This window comes from Chlorocebus sabaeus, chromosome 1 (genome assembly GCF_047675955.1).
Source record: "Chlorocebus sabaeus isolate Y175 chromosome 1, mChlSab1.0.hap1, whole genome shotgun sequence".
Classification (NCBI taxonomy): domain Eukaryota; kingdom Metazoa; phylum Chordata; class Mammalia; order Primates; family Cercopithecidae; genus Chlorocebus; species Chlorocebus sabaeus.
In genome coordinates this window covers 7,042,933-7,061,807 of record NC_132904.1, presented here as the reverse complement: position 1 = coordinate 7,061,807, position 18,875 = coordinate 7,042,933, and the positions used below count along the sequence as shown (strand labels likewise).

At 41.4% G+C, this 18,875-nt stretch overlaps 1 protein-coding gene across 6 annotated transcripts in view; it reads left to right on the top strand.

Annotated features, from left to right (window-relative positions):
• The window catches only part of KDM2A (lysine demethylase 2A), a 150,030-nt gene that overhangs the window by 73,896 nt on the left and 57,259 nt on the right, over positions 1-18,875 (top strand). The window lies entirely within an intron of this gene.

Below are 18,875 nucleotides of genomic sequence, written 5' to 3'. Positions count from 1 at the left end.
CGAAAACTTAGATCTCTGAGCCAAGAATGAAGTTTCATTAATATCCGTGATTCCTTTCGTTTCCCTAAAAGCAGTAGAGAAATTTCCAGGAAATGCTCGCCAATGCTGCATTTGGAAACTTACCTAAGACTTGAAACTTTATAAGCTGAGAAGTAGATACATTAAAATTGAGTCTTTTAATTATTTTATTATATTCAAAATTTAGGAAAAAGAAAGCAAATTAGATTAATCTAATTAAAGAAGAAAATTCTTGATGTTAGTAAAGTTTCAGCCTAGTTTTCTGCAGACAGTGGTGTTTGTTGTGGTCCTCAGACACCCCAGCATCCTTAGGAGTTCAGGGATGGTCAGTAAAATGGAATAAAGTCTTTTTTTCTTTTTCTTTTTTTTTTTTTTTTTTTGAGACAGAGTCTCTCTCTGTCGCCCAGGCTAGAGTGCAGTGGCACAATCTCAGCTCATTGCAACCTCTGCCTGCCGCATTCAAGCAGTTCTCTCACCTCAGCCTTCCGAGTAGCTGGGATTGCAGGCACGCGCCACCACACCCGGCTAATTTTTGTATTTTTAGTAGAGATGTGGTTTCACCATGTTGGCCAGGCTAGTCTTGAACTCCTGACCTCAAGCATTCCTCCCGCCTTGGCCTCCCAAAGTGCTCAGATTACAGGTGTGAGCCACTGCACCCGGCCAGAATAAAGTCTTTTTGAAATGCTTCCAATAGGACTTAAAACGAAGGGATTTTTTTGATTTTCTTCCTAGTACTAGAATTTCTATTATCTTTTGTCCTCTGTACTAAAGCTCCAGTGCCATTCCTTTGCTTTGAAAATTAAGTGCTGCAGTACTGTCCCCTGGCCACTTGAGGGTCCATGTTAGACTACCGACTCTTCTGTTTATCTAAAAGGTGAAAGTCACAGATATCCCAGGTAGAGGAAAGTTCCCAAATCTCTGTTTTATTCATCCCCTTATTGTTTCTGTGTTAGATCCTGGCCATCTGCCTGTTGCCATGTATTCCCTAGTACTTATCACAGTTCCTGGAATATAGTAGGTGCTCAGTAAATCCACTGAATAATGAAAATGCTCTCCCACTCTTCACAAGACAGAACACTCTCAGGGGACCTCAGAAAACCTACCTGAATATGTAATAGTCTATCATTTGACCTCCTTTATTAAAGAACCTCCAGGACAGTAATTCCCTGTTTCTGTAAAGCTTCCCTCTTGATGAGACATTCTTACAGTTTGTGGTCCACAGATGACCTGCATCAGAATTATTTGTGATACTGTTAAAAATGTAGACTCGCAGAGAGGATTGTAGGAAGATGGCAGAGTAGCAAGCACCAGGAACTTTTCTCCTTACCTAGATAATAATTGCACTGGCAGAATCTGTCTGATACAACTATTTTGGAATTCGGGAGTCTATTGAAGGCTTGCAAATTTCAGGGACAGCTTGGACAATAAAGTACAGTTAATTTCAGTCAGTTTCAGGCCTTAGCACAGTAAGAGCTTCTCCATTCTTCCCTGCCAACCAAGCCCTATGACAAGCAGCTGTGCGTATGTTTCCCCGAAAAATTTCCACACAGCTTATGGGAACCAGGATGAGCAAACAGGAACCTTTCCTCCAAATAATGGGATCCATGCTGTGGTCACTGAGTGCTGCTTCTGATCACAGAAGTACAGACAAAGAGGCAGGTGGGGCCGGGCACAGTGGGTCACACCTGTAATCTTAGCACTTTGGGAGCCTGAGACAGGTGGATTGCGTGAGTCCAGGAGTTTGAGATCAGCCTGGGCAACGTAGTGAAACCCTGTCTCTACAAAAAATACAAAAATTAGCTAGGTGTGGTGGCATGCACTGATAGTCCCAGCTACTTGGGGGGCAGTTCCTTGAGCCCTGGAGGTTGAGACTGCAGTGATATGTGATCACACCACTGCACTCCAGCCTGGGCAACAGAGTGAGACCCTGTCTCAAAAAAAAAAAAAAAAAAAAAAAAAAGGGCAGGTGGGGCAATTGTTGTTGCATCTTCCCCTAATTGTTACAGTCTTCTTCCTCTCAGCTGAACTGACTTCCAGGGCATTTAAAAGGCTATTGTGGCTGGGTGTGGTGGCTCACGCCTGTAATTCCAGCACTTTGGGAGGCCGAGGAGGGCGGGTCACACAAAAATTAGGCCAGGCACGGTGGTCCACGCCTATAATCTCAGCACTTTGGGAGGCCGAGGTGGGCATATCACAAGGTCAGGAGTTTGAGACCAGCCTGACCAACATGGTGAAACCCCGTCTTTACTAAAAATACAAAAATTAGCCGGGCGTGGTGGTAGGTGCCTGTAATCCCAGCTACTCAGGAGGCTGAGGCAGGAGAATCGCTTGAACCAGGAGGCGGAGGTTGCAGTGAGTGAAGATTGTGCCACTGCACTCCAGCCTGGGTGACAGAACGAGACTCATCTCAGAAAAAGGTGGGGGGGGTGGGGGATGGGAGGTAGGGGGATGGGCGGGGGGCTGTTGCCCGCCCCCCTGCCCCGCCAATTTTAGTTTTCTCTTTTCCCCTTTGAGAGCCAGACATTAAAGACTAGCACATTCAGAATAGGAAGCGACTGCATATGCACATGGAAGGTGCAGGCTCAGAGAAGATGTAAGAAAACTTAAGTGTATACCTCAGATTGATCCTTGACACAGAGATAGCCTACAAAAAAACAAAAACAAAACACACAATAATAAAACAGAAAATCCTGGGGAAGGGAGAGAATTGGATTTCAAGAGTTACCACATTATTAAATTCAGATGTCCAGTTTTCAACAAAAAATCATAAGGCATATGAAGAAAGAGGAAAGTATGGCCCATTCAAAGGAAAAAAATCAATAGAAAATGTCTTCGAAAAAGTCCTAATTGTGGATCTAACAGACAAAGATTTTTAAATAGCTGTCTTAAAGATGCTCAAAAAACTAAGGAATATGTGGAGGAAGTCAAGGAAGGAATGTATGAACAAAATGGAAATATCAATAAAGAGACAGAAAACCTTAAACCAAAAGGAAATTCTGGAGCTGAAAAGTACAATCATTAAAATGAAAACTTAGATTCACAGGCAGATTTGAACAAGCAAAAGAATCAGCAAAGATAGGACAGTGGAGATTATTAAGTCTAAGGAACAGAATGACAAAAATCGAAGAAAAGTGAACATATAGGTTAAATGTTATCCCTGCTGGGCGCGGTGCCTCACACCTGTAATCCCAGCACTTTGGGAGGTCAAGGCGGGTGGATCACTTGAGGTCAGGAGTTTGAGGCCAGCCTGCCCAACATGGTGAAACCCTGTCTCTACTGAAAATACAAAAGTTTGCTGGGCATGATGGTGGACCCCTGTAATCCCAGCTACTTGGGAGGGCTCAGGTAGGAGAATCTACTGAACCCGGGAGGTGGAGGTTGCAGTGAGACGAGGTCACAGCATTGCACTCCAGCCTTGGTGACGAGCAAAACTGTCTCAAAAAAAAAAAAAGTTATGCCTTCCAAAATTTATGTTGAAATTGAATTGCCATTGTAGCAGTATTAAGCGGTGGGACCTTTAAGAGATAATTAGGCTACAGGGACTCCACTCTCATGGGTGGGATTGGTGCTGTTAAAAAAGGATGAGTTCGGCCGGGCGTGGTGGCTTAAGCCTGTAATCCCAGCACTTTGGGAGGCCGAGACAGGTGGATCACGAGGTCAGGAGATCGAGACCATCCTGGCTAACACGGCGAAACCCCGTCTCTACTAAAAAAAGGAGACAAAAAATGAGTCGGGCGCGGTGGCGGGCGCCTGTAGTCCCAGCTACTCGGGAGGCTGAGGCAGGAGAATGGCGTGAACCCGGGAGGCAGAGCTTGCAGTGAGCCGAGATCCGGTCACTGCACTCCAGCCTGGGATACAGAGCGAGACTCCGTCTCAAAAACACACACACACACACACACACACAAAAGGATGAGTTCGGCCCCCTCTTGCTTTCTCTCATTCTCTTACTGTCTGGCTTTTCACCATGTGATGATGCAGCAAAAAGGCCCTCACCAGATGCTGGCACCTTGATTTTAGACTTCCTAGCCTCCACAACTGTGAGCCAATAAATTTCTGTTCATCATAAATTACCTACTCAGGTATTCTGTCAACAGCAACCCAAAATGGACTGAGTCTAAAGGAACATTTTTGACACCATTAAGCAGACCAACATACACATTATAAAAGTACCAGAAGGAAAATAGAAAGGAGCAGAGAGAATATATATTTGATCAAATACTGGCTGAAAATTTCCCAAATTTGATGAAAGACATGAGTACAAACATCCAGACAGCTCAGTGAACTGCACATAAGATGAACTCAGAGACCCTCACCAAGACACATTATAATCAAACTTTCAAAAGCCAAAGACAAACTCTTGAAAGCATCAAGAGAGAAATGACTAAATGATTCATTACATAAAGGTATCCTCAGTAAAATTATGAACCAATTTCTCATCAGAAACTTTGGAGGCCAGGAGGCAGTGAGCCAGTGTATTCAAAGTGCTAAAAGGAATACAAAACAAAACTGTCAACCAAGAATCCTATATGTGGCAAAACTGTCCTTCAAAAGGGGCGAGAAATTAAGACATTCTCAGAAAAACAAAAGCTAAGGAAACTTGTTACCACTGGACCTGCCTTGTAAGAAATGCTCAAGAGAGTCCTGCAAGGTGAAATGAAAGGACATTAGATTGTAACTTGAAGCCATATGAAGAAATATCTCGATAAAGGTAAATACATGGGTAATTGTAAGAGCTGGTATTATCTTAACCATGGCTTGTAACTCCTTTTTGTTTTCTCCATAGTTTAAGAGACGAATATATTTTTTAAAAGACAATTGTTAGCCTAAAAACGAATACTGAAACTTTGAGTGTAGCCCCACATTTTATTTTACACATAATTTGAGAGATCAATACATTTAAAATAATTATTAGAACGGGGTATAGTGGTACATGCCTGTAATCCCAGCTACTTAGAAGGCTGAGGTGGGAAGATTGCTTGAACCCAGGAATTCAAGACCAGCCTGGGCAACATAGCAAAGACCCATTTCTCCCACCCCATGAATGAATGAATGAGTTACTAGTTTATATTTAAGGGCATAAACTAATAACTAATAGGGGCACAGTATATAAGGATGTGGTTTTGTGACATCAGTAACCAAAAGGGGTAGAGACAGAGCTGTAAAGGAGCAGATTCTTTGAATAGTAGTGAAGTCAAACTGGTATTAATTAAAAATAGAATGTTTAACTTTAGGATATTAGATGTAATCCCTATGATAACAATAAAGACAATATCTGTAGTATATATACAGAAGGAAATGAGAAAGAAATTTACACATTTCACCAAATAAATATCTAAATACAAAAGAAAACAGTAATTTAGGAAAATGAGGAACAAAGCTATGAGGATATAGAAATCAAATACCAAAATGACAGAAGTATGTTCCTCTTTACAAGTACTTTAAATATAAATGGATTAAATTCCCCAATCAAAAGACAAGAAATTGGCAGAATGGATAAAAATAGCATGATACAACTATATGCTGTCCACAAGAGATTCACTGAAGATCCAAAAGATAGAAATAGATTGAAAGTGAAAGCATAGAAAAAGCTATTCCATGCAAACAGTAACCAAAAGAGCAGGGGTAGCTATACTAATATCAGATAAGACAGACATTTATTCATCTATTTATTTAAATTTATTTATTTATTTATTTTGAGATGGCATCTTGCTCTCTTGGCCAGGCTGGTGTGCAGTGGCACAGTCTTGACTCACTGCAACCTCTATCTCCTGGTTCAAGTGATTCTCCTGCCTCAGCCTCCCAAGTAGCTGGATTTACAGGTGCCCGCCACCACGCCCAGCTAATTTTTGTATTTTTAGTAGAGATGGGGTTTCACCATCTTGGCCAGGCTGGTCACAAACTCCCAGCCTCAAGTGATCCGCCCACCTTGGTCTCCCAAAGTGCTGGGATTATAGGCATGAGCCATGGCACCAGGCCCTAAAACAGACTTTAAATCAAAGAATGGTTTCAAGAGAGGCCTGGTATGGTGCCTCACACCTATAATCCCCGCACTCCGGGAGGCCAAGGCAGGACTGCTTTAAGCCAGGAATTCAAGACCAGCCTGGGCAACATACCAAGACCTCATGTCTATAAAAAAAAAAAAAATTGATAATTTTAAAAGTTGGCTGGGCATGGTGGTGCATGCCTGTGCTCCTAGCTACTTGGAAGGCCGAGGCTGGAGGATCACTTGAGCCCAGGAGTTTGAGGCTGTTCTGATCACACCACTGTACTCCAGCCTGGGTGACAGAGCAAGACCCTGTCTCTTTAAAAAGAAACAAAGAGGCCGGGCGCGGTGGCTCATGCTTGTAATCCCAGCACTTTGGGAGGCTGAGGCAGGCGGATCACGAGGTCTGGAGATCGAGACCATCCTGGCTAATGTTGTGAAACCTCATCTCTACTAAAAATACAAAATATTAGCCGGATGTGGTGGCAGGTACCTGTAGTCCCAGCTACTCGAGAGGCTGCAGCAGAAGAATGGCATCAACCCGGGAGGCGGAGCTTGCAGTGAGCGGATATCGCGCCATTGCACTCCAGCCCGGGCGACAGAGCAAGACTCTGTCTCAGGAAAAAAAAAAAAAGAAAAAAAGAAAAAATGGTTGGGCATGGTGCCTCACCTGTAATCCCAACTTTAGGAGGCCAAGGCAGGAAGATTGCTGAAGCCTAGGAGTTTGAGACTACCCTGCGTAACATTCTGAGACCTCATCTCTACCAAAAATATAAGCCAAGCATGGTGGCACATGCCTGTAGTTTCAGCTATTCAGGAAGCTGAGATGGGAGTGTCACTTGAGCCTGGCAAGTCAAAACTGCAGTGACCTGAGATTGTGCCACCTCACTCCAACCTGGGTGACAGAGCAAGACACTGTCTCAAAAAAATAAATAAATTAATTAAATAAATGGTTTCAAGAGGCAAAGACATGTATTTTGGTGTATTATATTAATTAAAGGTTTAACTATAGCAAGAAGATGTAACAATTACAAACATTTATGTACCTAATGACAGACCATCAGTACTGAAGGGAGAAGTAGACATTTCTATACAGTAATACTTGGAGACTTCAGTACCCCCTCTCAATAATGGATAGAACAACCAGACCAAAAATAAGTAAGGAAATAGTGGACTTAACACAGTAAACCAACTAGATCTTACGGACACAGACAGAATCCTACCTAACAGCAATAGCATACACATTATTTTCAAGTGTATGTAAGACATTTTCCAGGATACACCATATGTTAGGCCACAGATTAAAAATCAATGGATTTAAAAAATAGATATCAAAGTATCTTCTGCAACCACAATGGGATGAAGTTAGAAATCAATAACAAGTAAAACTGGAAAAGTCACAAAATTGTGGAATTTAACAATCAGTGAATCAAAGAAGAAATCACATGGAAATTAGAAAATACTTATAGATCGAAAGAACGCAACACAGCATACCAAAACTTACAGGGATCAGTGAAAGCAGCATTAAGGGAGAAATTTGTAGCTATAAATGCTTTGATTATAAAACACGGAATCACTGATTGCAGTAGTGTGTACCTATAGTTCCAGCTACTTGGGAGACTGAGGCAGGAGGATTGCTTGAGCCCAGGATTTTGAGTCCAGCCTGGGTAACATAGCAAGACCTTATCTCGGCCGGGCAAGGTGGCTCACATCTGTAATCCCAGCACTTTGGCAGGCCGAGGCAGGTGGATCATCTGAGGTCAGGAGTTTGAGACCAGCCTGGTCAACATAGTGAAACCCCATCTCTACCAAAAATACAAAAATTAGCCAGGCGTGGTGGTGCACACCTGTAGTCCCAGCTACTCAGAGGCTGAGGCAGGAGAATCACTTGAACCTGGGAAGTGGAGGTTGCAGTGAGCCGAGATCGCACTTTGCACTCCAGCCTGGGCAACAAAGTGAAACTCTGTGTCAAAAACAAACAAACAAAAAAAAACTGTCTCTTTAACAAAAGAAGAGAAACTTGAAATCAACAACCTAATCTTACAACTTAAATAACTAGAAAAAGGACAAACTAAACCTAAAACTAAAGGAAGTAATAAAGATTAGAGCAGAGATAAATGAAATAAAGAATAGAAAAACAATAGAGAAAAGTCAAAGAAACCAAAAGTTTGTCTTCTTTGAAAAGATGAAATTGGCAGAGCTTTAGCCATATGGACTAAGGAAAGAAAGATCAAATTACTAAAATCAGAAGTGAAAGCGAGGGCTGGGCACGGTGGCCGATGGCTATAATCCCAGCACTTTGGGAGGCCAAGGCAGGTGGATTACCTGAGGTGAGGAGTTGGAGACCAGCCTGGCCAACATGATGAAACCCTGTCTCTACCAAAAATATGTAAATTAGTTGGATGTGGTATTACATGCCTGTAATCCCAGCTGCGCAGGAGGCTGAGGCAGGAGAATGGCTTGAACCTGGGAAGCAGAGGTTGCAGCGAGCCAAGATCACGCCACTGCACTTCAGCCTGGGAGACGAGCAAAACTCCATCTCAAAAAAAAAAAAAAAAAAAAAAAAGTGAAAGTGAGGACATTACTTCCAATTCTGTAGAAATAAAAAGGATTCTAAGGGAATGCTTTGCGCAGTGGCTCACGTCTGTAATCCTAGCATTTTGGGAGGCCAAGGTGGGTGCATTGCCTGAGCTCGGGAGTTTGAGACCAGCCTGGGCAACATGACTAAACCCTGTCTCTACTAAAAATACAAAAACTGAGCTGGACATGGTGGCATGTGCCTGTAATCCCAACTACTCGGGCGGCTGAGTCATGAGAATTGCTTGAACTGGGGAGTCGGAGGTTGCAGTGAGCCCAGATTGTGCCATTGCACTCCAGCCTAGGCAACAGAGCAAGACTCTGTCTCAGGGGAAAAAAAAAAAAAAAAAAAAAAAAAAGCTATGAACAATTCTTCATCAATAAATTGGACAACCTAGATGAAGTGTACAAATTTGTAGAAACACAAAACGTATTAAGACTAAATCACTAAGAAATACAAACTTTGAATAGAACTATATTTTAATTAGTGAGGAGATTGAGTCAATATTCAAACATCTCCCAACAAAGAAAAGACTGGGCCTGATGGCTTCGGTGAATTCTACCAAACAATTAAAGAGGAACTAACACCAATACTTCTCAAACTTTTTCAAAGAATTAAGAGGGAACATTTCCCCCCTCCCCGAGATGAGTCACGTTCTGTCACCAGGCTGGGGTGCAGTGGCACAATGTCAGCTCACTGCAATCCCCACTTCCTGGGTTCAAGTGATTCCCCTGCCTCAGCCTCCCAAGTAGCGGGATTACAGGTGCCTGCCACCACGCCTGGCTAATATTTTGTATTTTAGTAGATATGGGGTTTCACCATGTTGGCCAGGATGGTCTCGATCTCCTAACCATGGTCTGCCCGCCTCGGCCTCCCAAAGTGCTGGGATAACAGGCATGAGCCACTGTGCCCGGCGGAGGGAACACTTCTTAAGTCATTCTGTGAGGCCAGCATTACCCTGATACCAAAGCAAGACAAAGACAGTAGAAGAAAACAAAACTACAAATCGATATCCTTTTTGAACAATGATGTAAAAATCCTCAACAAAATACTTACATACTAAATTCAGCAGCATATTAAAAGGATTATACACCATGACCAAGTGGGATTTATTCCTGGAATAGATGGTTCGACTTGTGAAAATCAATCAATATAAATTTCATTAACAGTGAAGGAGGAAAAAAGTCACATGATCATCTCAATTGACACAGAAGACATTTGACAAAATTCAACACCTTTTCATGATAAAAACACTTGACAAACTAAAAATAAAAGGAAACTACCTCAACATAATAAAAGCTTTATATAAAAAACCCCCAGTAAATATCATAATCAGTGGTGAAACACCAAAAGCATTTAAGATCAGGAACAACGTAAAGATGCCTGCTTTTACTGCCTCTATTCAGTGTAGCACTGGAAGTCCTAACACAGCAATTAGGCAAAAAAAGGAACGAAAAGCCATGCAAATTGGAAAGGAAGAAGTAAAGTCACCTCTGTTGGCAGATGATACGACTTTTTTATTTGTTATTAGTATTTTTCTTTGGTTCCTTCTAACATGTGCATCTTTACTCTTTATCAAATTTGCTCTTTATCAAATATTTCAAATATACATAAAATTACAGAGAATATCATTAACAAAATGAACATCCATCTATGGACCCAAAATGAAGATCCACTTGTGTACAACATAGTAAGAAATTAACCTTTTGCCATATTTAAACTTCAGCTCTTTTTGCAGAAGTTTGTTAGAGCTGACATCCACTGTGTACCATTCTCCCATTTTCAATCCCTTTCCCTTCCTCCTCTCTCCAGAGATAGCCACTCCCTTGGTTTTTTAAACATTAACAAATGGCATCATAGTGCACAAATCATTCTGCAACTTGCTTTTTCACTAAACATTGCATTCTTTTTAACTACCATATAGAATTCCATTGTATGAATATACCACAATTTACCCATTCCCCTACTGATGGACATTTACGATTTACATTGTTTCCATTTTTTTTCTTTTTTCTTTTTTTTTTCTTGAGATGGAGTGTCTCTTGGTGTCCTGGCTGGAGTGCAGTGGCGCGATCTTGACTCACTGCAACTTCTACCTCCCAGGTTCAAGCCGTTCTCCTGCCTCAGCCTCCCAAGTAGCTGGGATTACAGGCATGTACCACTATGCCCGGCCAATTTTGTATTTTTCAATACAGATGGGGTTTTGCCATGTTGGGTAGGCTGGTCTCAAACTCCTGACCTCAAGTGATCCACCCACCTTGGCCTCCCAAAGTGCTAGGATTACAGGCATGAGCCACCGTGCCCGGCCTCCATTTCTTTAGTCTTACAAATAATGCTACAATGAAGGCTTATAAATTTCTTCTTCGGTACACATTTGAGAGTTTGGAAGGTATGAGCCTAGAAGTGGGCCAAAGAGTGTACATTTTCACCTTGTCAGATTCCTCTCCAAAGCGATTGTTCCAGTTTACACTTTGTTCAGTCAAGTATGAAAGTGTCCTTTGTTCCATATTCTCTCAAATACTTGATATTATGAGATATTCATTTTTTAAAAATTTTTATTTATTTTTGGCGGGGGAGGGATCAGAATCTCACTCTATTTCCCAGCCTGGAGTGCACTGCCGTGATCTTGGCTTACTGCAACCTCCGCCTCCTAGGTTCAAGCGATTCTCCTGCCTCAGTCTCCCGAGTAGCTGGGATTACAGGCGCCTGCCACCACGCCCGGCTCATTTTTGTATTTTTAGTATAGGCAGGGTTTTGCCATGTTGGCCAGACTGATCTTGAACTCCTGACCTCAGGTGATCCACCCGCCTCAGCCTCCCAAAGTGCTAGGATTACAGGCGTGAGCCACTGCACCTGGCCGAGACTTAAACTTTCGATAGTCTGATGGGTATGAAAGAGAAACTTGTAGTTTTTAATCTGCATGTCCAGTAAGGATAATAATGTTCTCAGAAATATTTGTTGACTATTTGGGCCATCTATTTTTAAATTTTTTAAACTTTCATATTCCCTTTTATTCTGTTATCACTTTCTTATAGTGATTAATAGTAGAAACTCTAGCTTTAAAAGTTAATATACATAAAGTACTCAGAAGAGTCACAGCCATGTTGTAGGAGACAGTATTATTTTTATCCTTTTAAATACGTATATATTGGCTGGGCATGGTGGCTCACACCTGTAATCCCAGCACTTTGGGAGGCCAAGATAGGTGGATCACCTGAGTTCGGGAGTTCAAGACCAGCCTGACCAACATGGCAAAACCCTTTATCTACGAAAAATAAAAAAATTAGCCAGGCATGGTGGCAGGAGCCTCTACTCCCAACTACTTGGGAGGCTGAGGCAGAATAATTGCTTGAACCCGGGAGGGGAAGGTTGCGGTGAGCTGAGACCACGCCATTGTACTCCATCCAGCCTGGGTGACAGAGTGAGACCCCATCTCAATAAAAACATACATACATACATACATATTTATTGAGAAGGGGTCTCGCTGTGTTGAAGAGGCTGGTCTCTAGCCCCGGGCCTCAAGCTTTCCTCCTGCCTTGGCTTCCCAAATTGCTGAGATTACAGGTGTAATCTCACCATACCTGTCTACCACTTTAGATATTAACCTTGCCAAGTAATTTTTAAAATTTAATCTCATTTGAGTGTTTCTACTTATATTTTCTAATCTTTAAGGATAAATTATTTCAGCAGTTTTAGCATTTGTGACTTTAATCCTTTTGTTTGTTTCTTTTCTAGTATTAGTTTAAAATGTTCCATTTCTGTTCTCTTTGTGTATCTCAGTTCTTGCTTCAGTGACAGCAGATAAGAATCCTAGCCTTGTGGAACAGCTGAGAAGTGCATCCTTTTGCCCAAACTGGGGGAGGGTGATTGCTTTACCTCCAGCTGTCCCGGCAGCTGCTCAGCCAGATTCCCAGATCTAGCATCTTTCAAAACCTCTCAACCTTGGTAACTCTGATAAAAGTCTTTCTGAGGTGTAGGTCCTCCCGTGTCAATGGCACATCTGAATTTCTAGCAATGTGTTCTTTTCTTAAGTTACATTATCTAGTCAGTTTATCAGGAGTTACATATACTGTGGACTCTGAAAACATTATCTCCACATTATTGAGTAAATCATAAATACTGTGAAAAGGTAAGAAAAACACCAGTAAAAGCAATGTGGCATAACACTTTGTGCATTACATAGGCATTCAATACATATTGGTGATTGCCTAGTAAAAAATAGGGGGCTCTCAGTGCTGCTTACCTGCCTCTAATAAAAATGTAGGTGATATTAAACCACAAGCTAGACCATCAGGAAGGAGGTACAAGGATAGATCCACAACCTGCTCTTGGCCTTTACCTCAGCAAGCTACCTGGCTTCTGTACTCCTGCTTTGATTCACCTCCTGTTGCAGTGGGGTTTTAGGAGGATCCTGTTTGTGTGTCTAACATTCAACGTTCATGAAAGAGCAGAAATACCTGGATTTGCCTTTTAGCTCTTGGAGCTGGAGAGTGGATGACCTCCTGCCAGGCACAAGTTTTGGATTGGCTTCTCAATTATTGTAGGAATCCTCAACTTTTAGAAGTTGCCAGCCTGTTCATCTGATCTTGAAAGCATACAAACTTATCTTCAAACAGCATAGAATAGGCCGGGTGTGGTGGCACACGCCTGTAATCCCAGCACTTTGGGAGGCCGAGGTGGGCAGATCACTAGGTCAGGAGATGGAGACCATCCTGGCTAACACCATGAAACTAAAAATACAGAAAACTAAAAATACAAAAAAATTAGCCGAGTGTAGTGGCAGGTGCCTTTAGTCCCAGCTACTCAGGAGGTTGAGGCAGGAGAATGTCATGAACCCGGGAGGCAGAGCTTGCACTAAGCCAAGATTGCGCCACTGCACTCCAGCCTGGGTGACAGAGTGAGACTCCATCTCAAAAAAAAAAAAAAAAAAAGCATAGAATATATGGAATTCTGGACCTAGACAGAGGCAATAACCTAAAGACATTTGCAGCTCATTTCTTGTCAGGACCCATTGAGAGTAATGGTATTGATGGAAGACTCTGTCAACCCCATCCAGTTCTCTAGTTTAAATAGTCTCAGTTTACCTATGACTTGAGCCATCTAAAAGTTGCATAACAAATTAGCTGGGTGTGGTGGCACATACCTGTAGGCCCAGCTACCTGAGAGGCTAAGGCAGGAGAATCACTTGAACCCAAGAGATGGAGGCTGCAATGAGCCGAGATCACACCGCTGCAATCCAGCCTGAGTGATAGAGTGAGACTCTGTCTCAAAAAAAAAAAAAAAAAGTTGCATAACATTAATACAGCTGTATTCTTCAAGGTGGTTGGATTACTGGTGATTTTTATTTTCTTTTTAAACTCTTGTCAAATTTTCCAAATTTTATACCATGGGACTGTGTTCTAAACTGTTCAGTATGAAGAAAACAGAGAGCTCAGTTACTATAAAGAAAATAGTTTTCAGGTCTATTCAGTGGCTCTAGTGTAATAGAGCTGTATCAAGTCTTTCTTTGCAAAACTCTTCATTTCCTTTTATTTTTATTAGTTTTTCATGCTCTATGCAGTCTGTAGAACCTTGGGTTTAAAATTCTTCAAGCAAATTGCAGTTTTCTATTAGAACTTTAGTTATATTGTACTTATATTCAGTAAAGAAAATAAGCCAACAATTGTCAGCTTGTCCTAATTTAGTTAGAATTGTTATGTTGCCTGTGTATTTACCCAGTTCAAAGCTGGTTCCGTTGCCAGTATTTTATTTTATATTTTATAACCAGTTCTCAATAAGCTTCCAATAAAGAATGAATCATTTTTCTACCACTTAAAGCAACTTTCTTTGCCAAATCCACAATATCTTCTATCAACTCAAGATGTTGTGATTTCTTCAAACTTATCTGAGAACCACAAGAATTGCTACATTTCTGTCACTTAGATGTAATCTTTGTATTGCATACCTACCCCATCCCGGTTAAGCTGAGTCACACGAACGTAATTGTCGGTCATAAATTGAGGAGCAACAACACAATCACCCATATTAGGGCAATTTTCTAACAAGACATAATCCACTACAATGAAACCTCCTTTGGCAAAATCATCCATGGTGCCCAAGCAGGGGCTTGCAGCCCATGAACCTCAGATGCAGGCTACCACACTGCTGTCACCTCTAGTTCTTCATGTCAGCCAAATGGCAGGAGGGAGCAAGTGGGCGTATTACAGTTTTAAGAGATGACGTCTCACCGTGTTGCCCAAGCTGGCCTTGAAATCCTGGACTCAAGTGATCTTCCTGCCTTAGCCTCTTGCATAGCTGGGACTGCAGGCAGGCACCACAGTGCTTGGCTCAATGATTATTCATAGTAGCTAAAATGTAGCAACCTAAATGTCCATCAATGGTGAATATATAAGCATAATGTGGTATTTCCATTCACTGGAATATTATTTAGCCTTTAAAAGGAAGGTAATTCTGATATATACTACAAATTATATGAATCTTAAGGACTTATGCTAAGTGAAATAACCCAGCCACAAAATGACAAATACTGTGTAATTCCACTAACATGAATTATGTAGAGTAACCAAAATCATAGAGACAAAGTAGAATAGTGGTTACTGGGAAGAAGGGCAGTGGGGACTTAAAACAGCCATAGTGTCAGTTTTGTAAGATGAACAGAGTTATAGAGATGGATGGTGGTAATGGTTGCACAACATTGTGAATATATTTGATAACACTGAACTGTGCTCCTGAAAGTGGTTAAGATAGAACATTTTATGTTTTTATATTTTACTACAATTTGTTACAAGTTGAAAAAAAAGAAAGTAGACTCCTGGATATAGTATTCAAATTTCTGAGCTATACAAATATGTAAGATCTTATTCAGTCATCAGTCTTTTCTTTGGTTTTCTTCCTACTTCCTTACCACTTTTCCTTTCCTCAGTACTCTTCTTAATGCTAATAATGATCTTTGGAAACCCTTGGTAACCTTATATTTTCTAAATAAACCCAAGGATGAACACAAATATCTTTGCTGTGATTTAAAATAAAGCAACAATTATATCTAACCTGACAGACCTTATCAGAAATTAACTTTTTATTGCTTTGTCACACAGGCTGGAGTTTTGTGGGGCAGTCATGACTCACTGCAGCCTTGACTTCCTGGGCTCAAGCAATCCTCCCACCTCAGCTTCCTGAGTAGCTGGGACCACAGGTGGGCACCACCATGCCCAGATAATTTTTGTATTTTTTTTGTAGAGATGGGATTTCACCTTGTTGCCCAGGCTGGTCTTGGAACTCCTGAGCCCAAGCATTCGGCCCGCTTCAGCCCCACGAAAATGTTGGGATTACAGGTGTGAGCCACTGTGTCCAGCCAGTGACTAACTTTCTATCCAGATTTTTTTAAAGTCTAGATGTTTTTTTGTTTCTTGGATAGTTAATCATTGGCAAAATGCAGTGAAAAAGCTGATCCAGCTCTTCTTTTCAGCCTGTGGTGGAATGTTACTTCTTCAATGTCAGTTTATGTATTAGAAAGAAGTAAGCCGTTCTGTCGTGTAAACTTTCTGTGATAGGATGTATTTGGTTGAGAATATGGACTCTGTAGCAAAACTGTCCCCAGCTACACTAATTGCTAGCTCTGTAATCTTGGACAAGTTACTTAAATGTGAAGTGCTTAGAACAGTGTCTGGCATATACAGTTGACCCTTGAACAATGCAAGTGCTAGAGACACCAACCCTCAGCAAGTCAGAAATCTGCATATAACTTGGAACTCCTCAGAAACTTAACTACTGATAACCTACTGTTTACTGGAAGCCTATGGATAATGTAAACAGTTGATTAACATATTTTATGTTATACATATTATATACTATATTCTTACAATAAAGTAAGAAAAAATTACTAAATTACAAAAGAAAATATGTTTACTATTAAGATCGAAAATACATTTACTATCTTTTCATCTTCATGATGAGTAGGCTAAGGAAGAGGTGGGATTGCTTTTGCTGTCTCAGGAGTGGCAGAGATGGAAGAAAATTCATGTGTAAGTGAACCCATGCAGTTCAAACCAGTGTTGTTCAAGGATCAACTGTGCTGAGTTCTCAGTAAATGTTAGCTATTACTTTGACCATCACAATTTTATCTAAGTGCTCTGGTCCATACCCAGAGTATGAGCACACCTCATTTTATTGCACTTTGCTTTATTGCATTTTGCAGATAGTGGGGTTTTTTGTTGTTTTGTTTTGTTTTAATAAATTGAAGGTTTCTGGCAAACCTTCATTGAGCAAGTCTGTAGCTGCCATTTTTCCAATAGCGTATGCTCACTTCATGTCTGTCACATTTTCACACCTTTTCATTATTATTTGTTAGTGGTGATCGGTGGTGTTTTTTTGTTTGTTTGTTTGTTTGTTTTTAAGATGGAGTCTCACTCTGTTGCCCAGTCTGGAGTGCAGTGGCGCAATCTTGGCTTACTGCAAGCTCCACCTCCTGGATTCAAGCAGTTCTCATGCCTCTGCCTCCTGAGTAGCTGAGATTACTGGCATGCATCACCATGCCTGGCTAATTTTTGCATTTTTAATAGAGATGGAGTTTCACCATGTTGGCCAGGATGATCTCAAACTTCTGACCTCAAGTGGTTCACCCCCCTCGGCCTCCCCAAAGTGCTGTTATTACAGGCATGAGCCACTGCACCTGGCTGATCAGTGATCTTTGACATTACTATTATACTTGTTTTGGGGTGCCATGAACTGTATCCATATGGGAGAGCAGATTTGAAATGTTGTATGTGTTCTGACTGCTTTGCCAAATTGCTATTCCCCTGTTCTCTTTCTCTCCTCAGGCCTCCCTATTCCCTGAGACACAACAATATTGAAATTAGGCCAACTAATAACACTACAGTGGCCTCTTAAGTGTTCAAGTGAAAGGAAGAGTCCCACGTCTCTCACTTTAAATCAAAAGTTAGAAATGATTAAGTTTTGTGTTAAAGGCATGTCAAAAGCCAGGATAGGCCTTTTATATCAAATAGTTAACCAAGATGTGAATGCAAAGGAAAGGTTCTTGAAGGAAATTTAAAATGCTACTCCAATGAACATGGGAATAAGAAAGAAAAATAGCCTTATCGCTGATATGGAGAAAGTTTGAGTGATTTAGATAGAAAATTTGAACCAGCTGTAACATCCCTTAACAAACCTTAAGCCACAGTAAAACCCTAATTCTCTTTAATTCTGTGAAGGCTGAGAGAGGTGAGGGAGCTGCAGAAGAAAAGTTTAAAGCTAGGAGAGGTTGGTTTATGAAGTTTAAGAAACCATCTTTGTAACAATGAAGTGCAAGGTAAAGCAGCAGCATATGCTGATGTAGAAGCTGCAGCAAGTTATCCAGGAGATCCAGCTAGGATCATTGATGAAGGAGGCTGCACTACACAGCAGATTTTCCATGTAAATGAAACAGCCTTCTATTGGAAGAAGATGCCATCTAGGATTTTCGTAGCTAGAGAAAGGCAGTTGCTGCAAGGGGCAAGCTGACTCCCTTGTTAGGGGTTAATACAGCTTGTGATTTTAATTGGAAACCAAATTTACCATTCCAAAAAAGCTCATTTCCCATTCCAAAATCCTAGGGCCCTTAAGAATTATGTTAAATCTACTCTATTAATGGAACAACAAAGCCTAGATGACAGCACATCTGTTTTACAGCATGGTTTACTGAATATATTAAGCCTACTGTGGAGATCTGCTCAGGAAAAAAGGTTCCTTTCAAAATGTTACTGCTCATTGGCAGTGTACCTCTTCACCCGAGATCTCTGATGGGAATGTACAAAGAGATTAATGTTGTTTGTTGTTGTTGTTGTTGTGTATTTTTTTAAGATGGAGTCTCGCTCTGTCGCCTAGGCTGGAGTGCTGCAAGCTCTGCCTCCTGGGTTCACACCATTCTCCTGTCTCAGCCTCCTGAGAAGCTGGGACTACAGGCATCCACCACCATACCCGGCTAATTTATTTTGTATTTTTAGTAGAGATGGGGTTTCACCATATTAGCCAGGATGGTCACGATCTCCTGACTTCGTGATCCGCCCATCTCAGCCTCCCAAAGTGCTGGGATTACTGGTGCGAGCGACCGCGCCCAGCCTTTTTTTTTTTTTTTTTTTTTTTAAGACAAGGTCTCACTCTGTTGCCCACGCTGGAGTGCAGTGGTACAATCACGGCTCACTGCAGGCTCAGTGTCCCTGGGCTCAGGTGATCCTTCCACCTCAACCTTTAGCTGGTACTACAAGCACATGCCAGCACACCCAGCTAATTTTTGTATGTTTTGGTAGAGACACAATATAA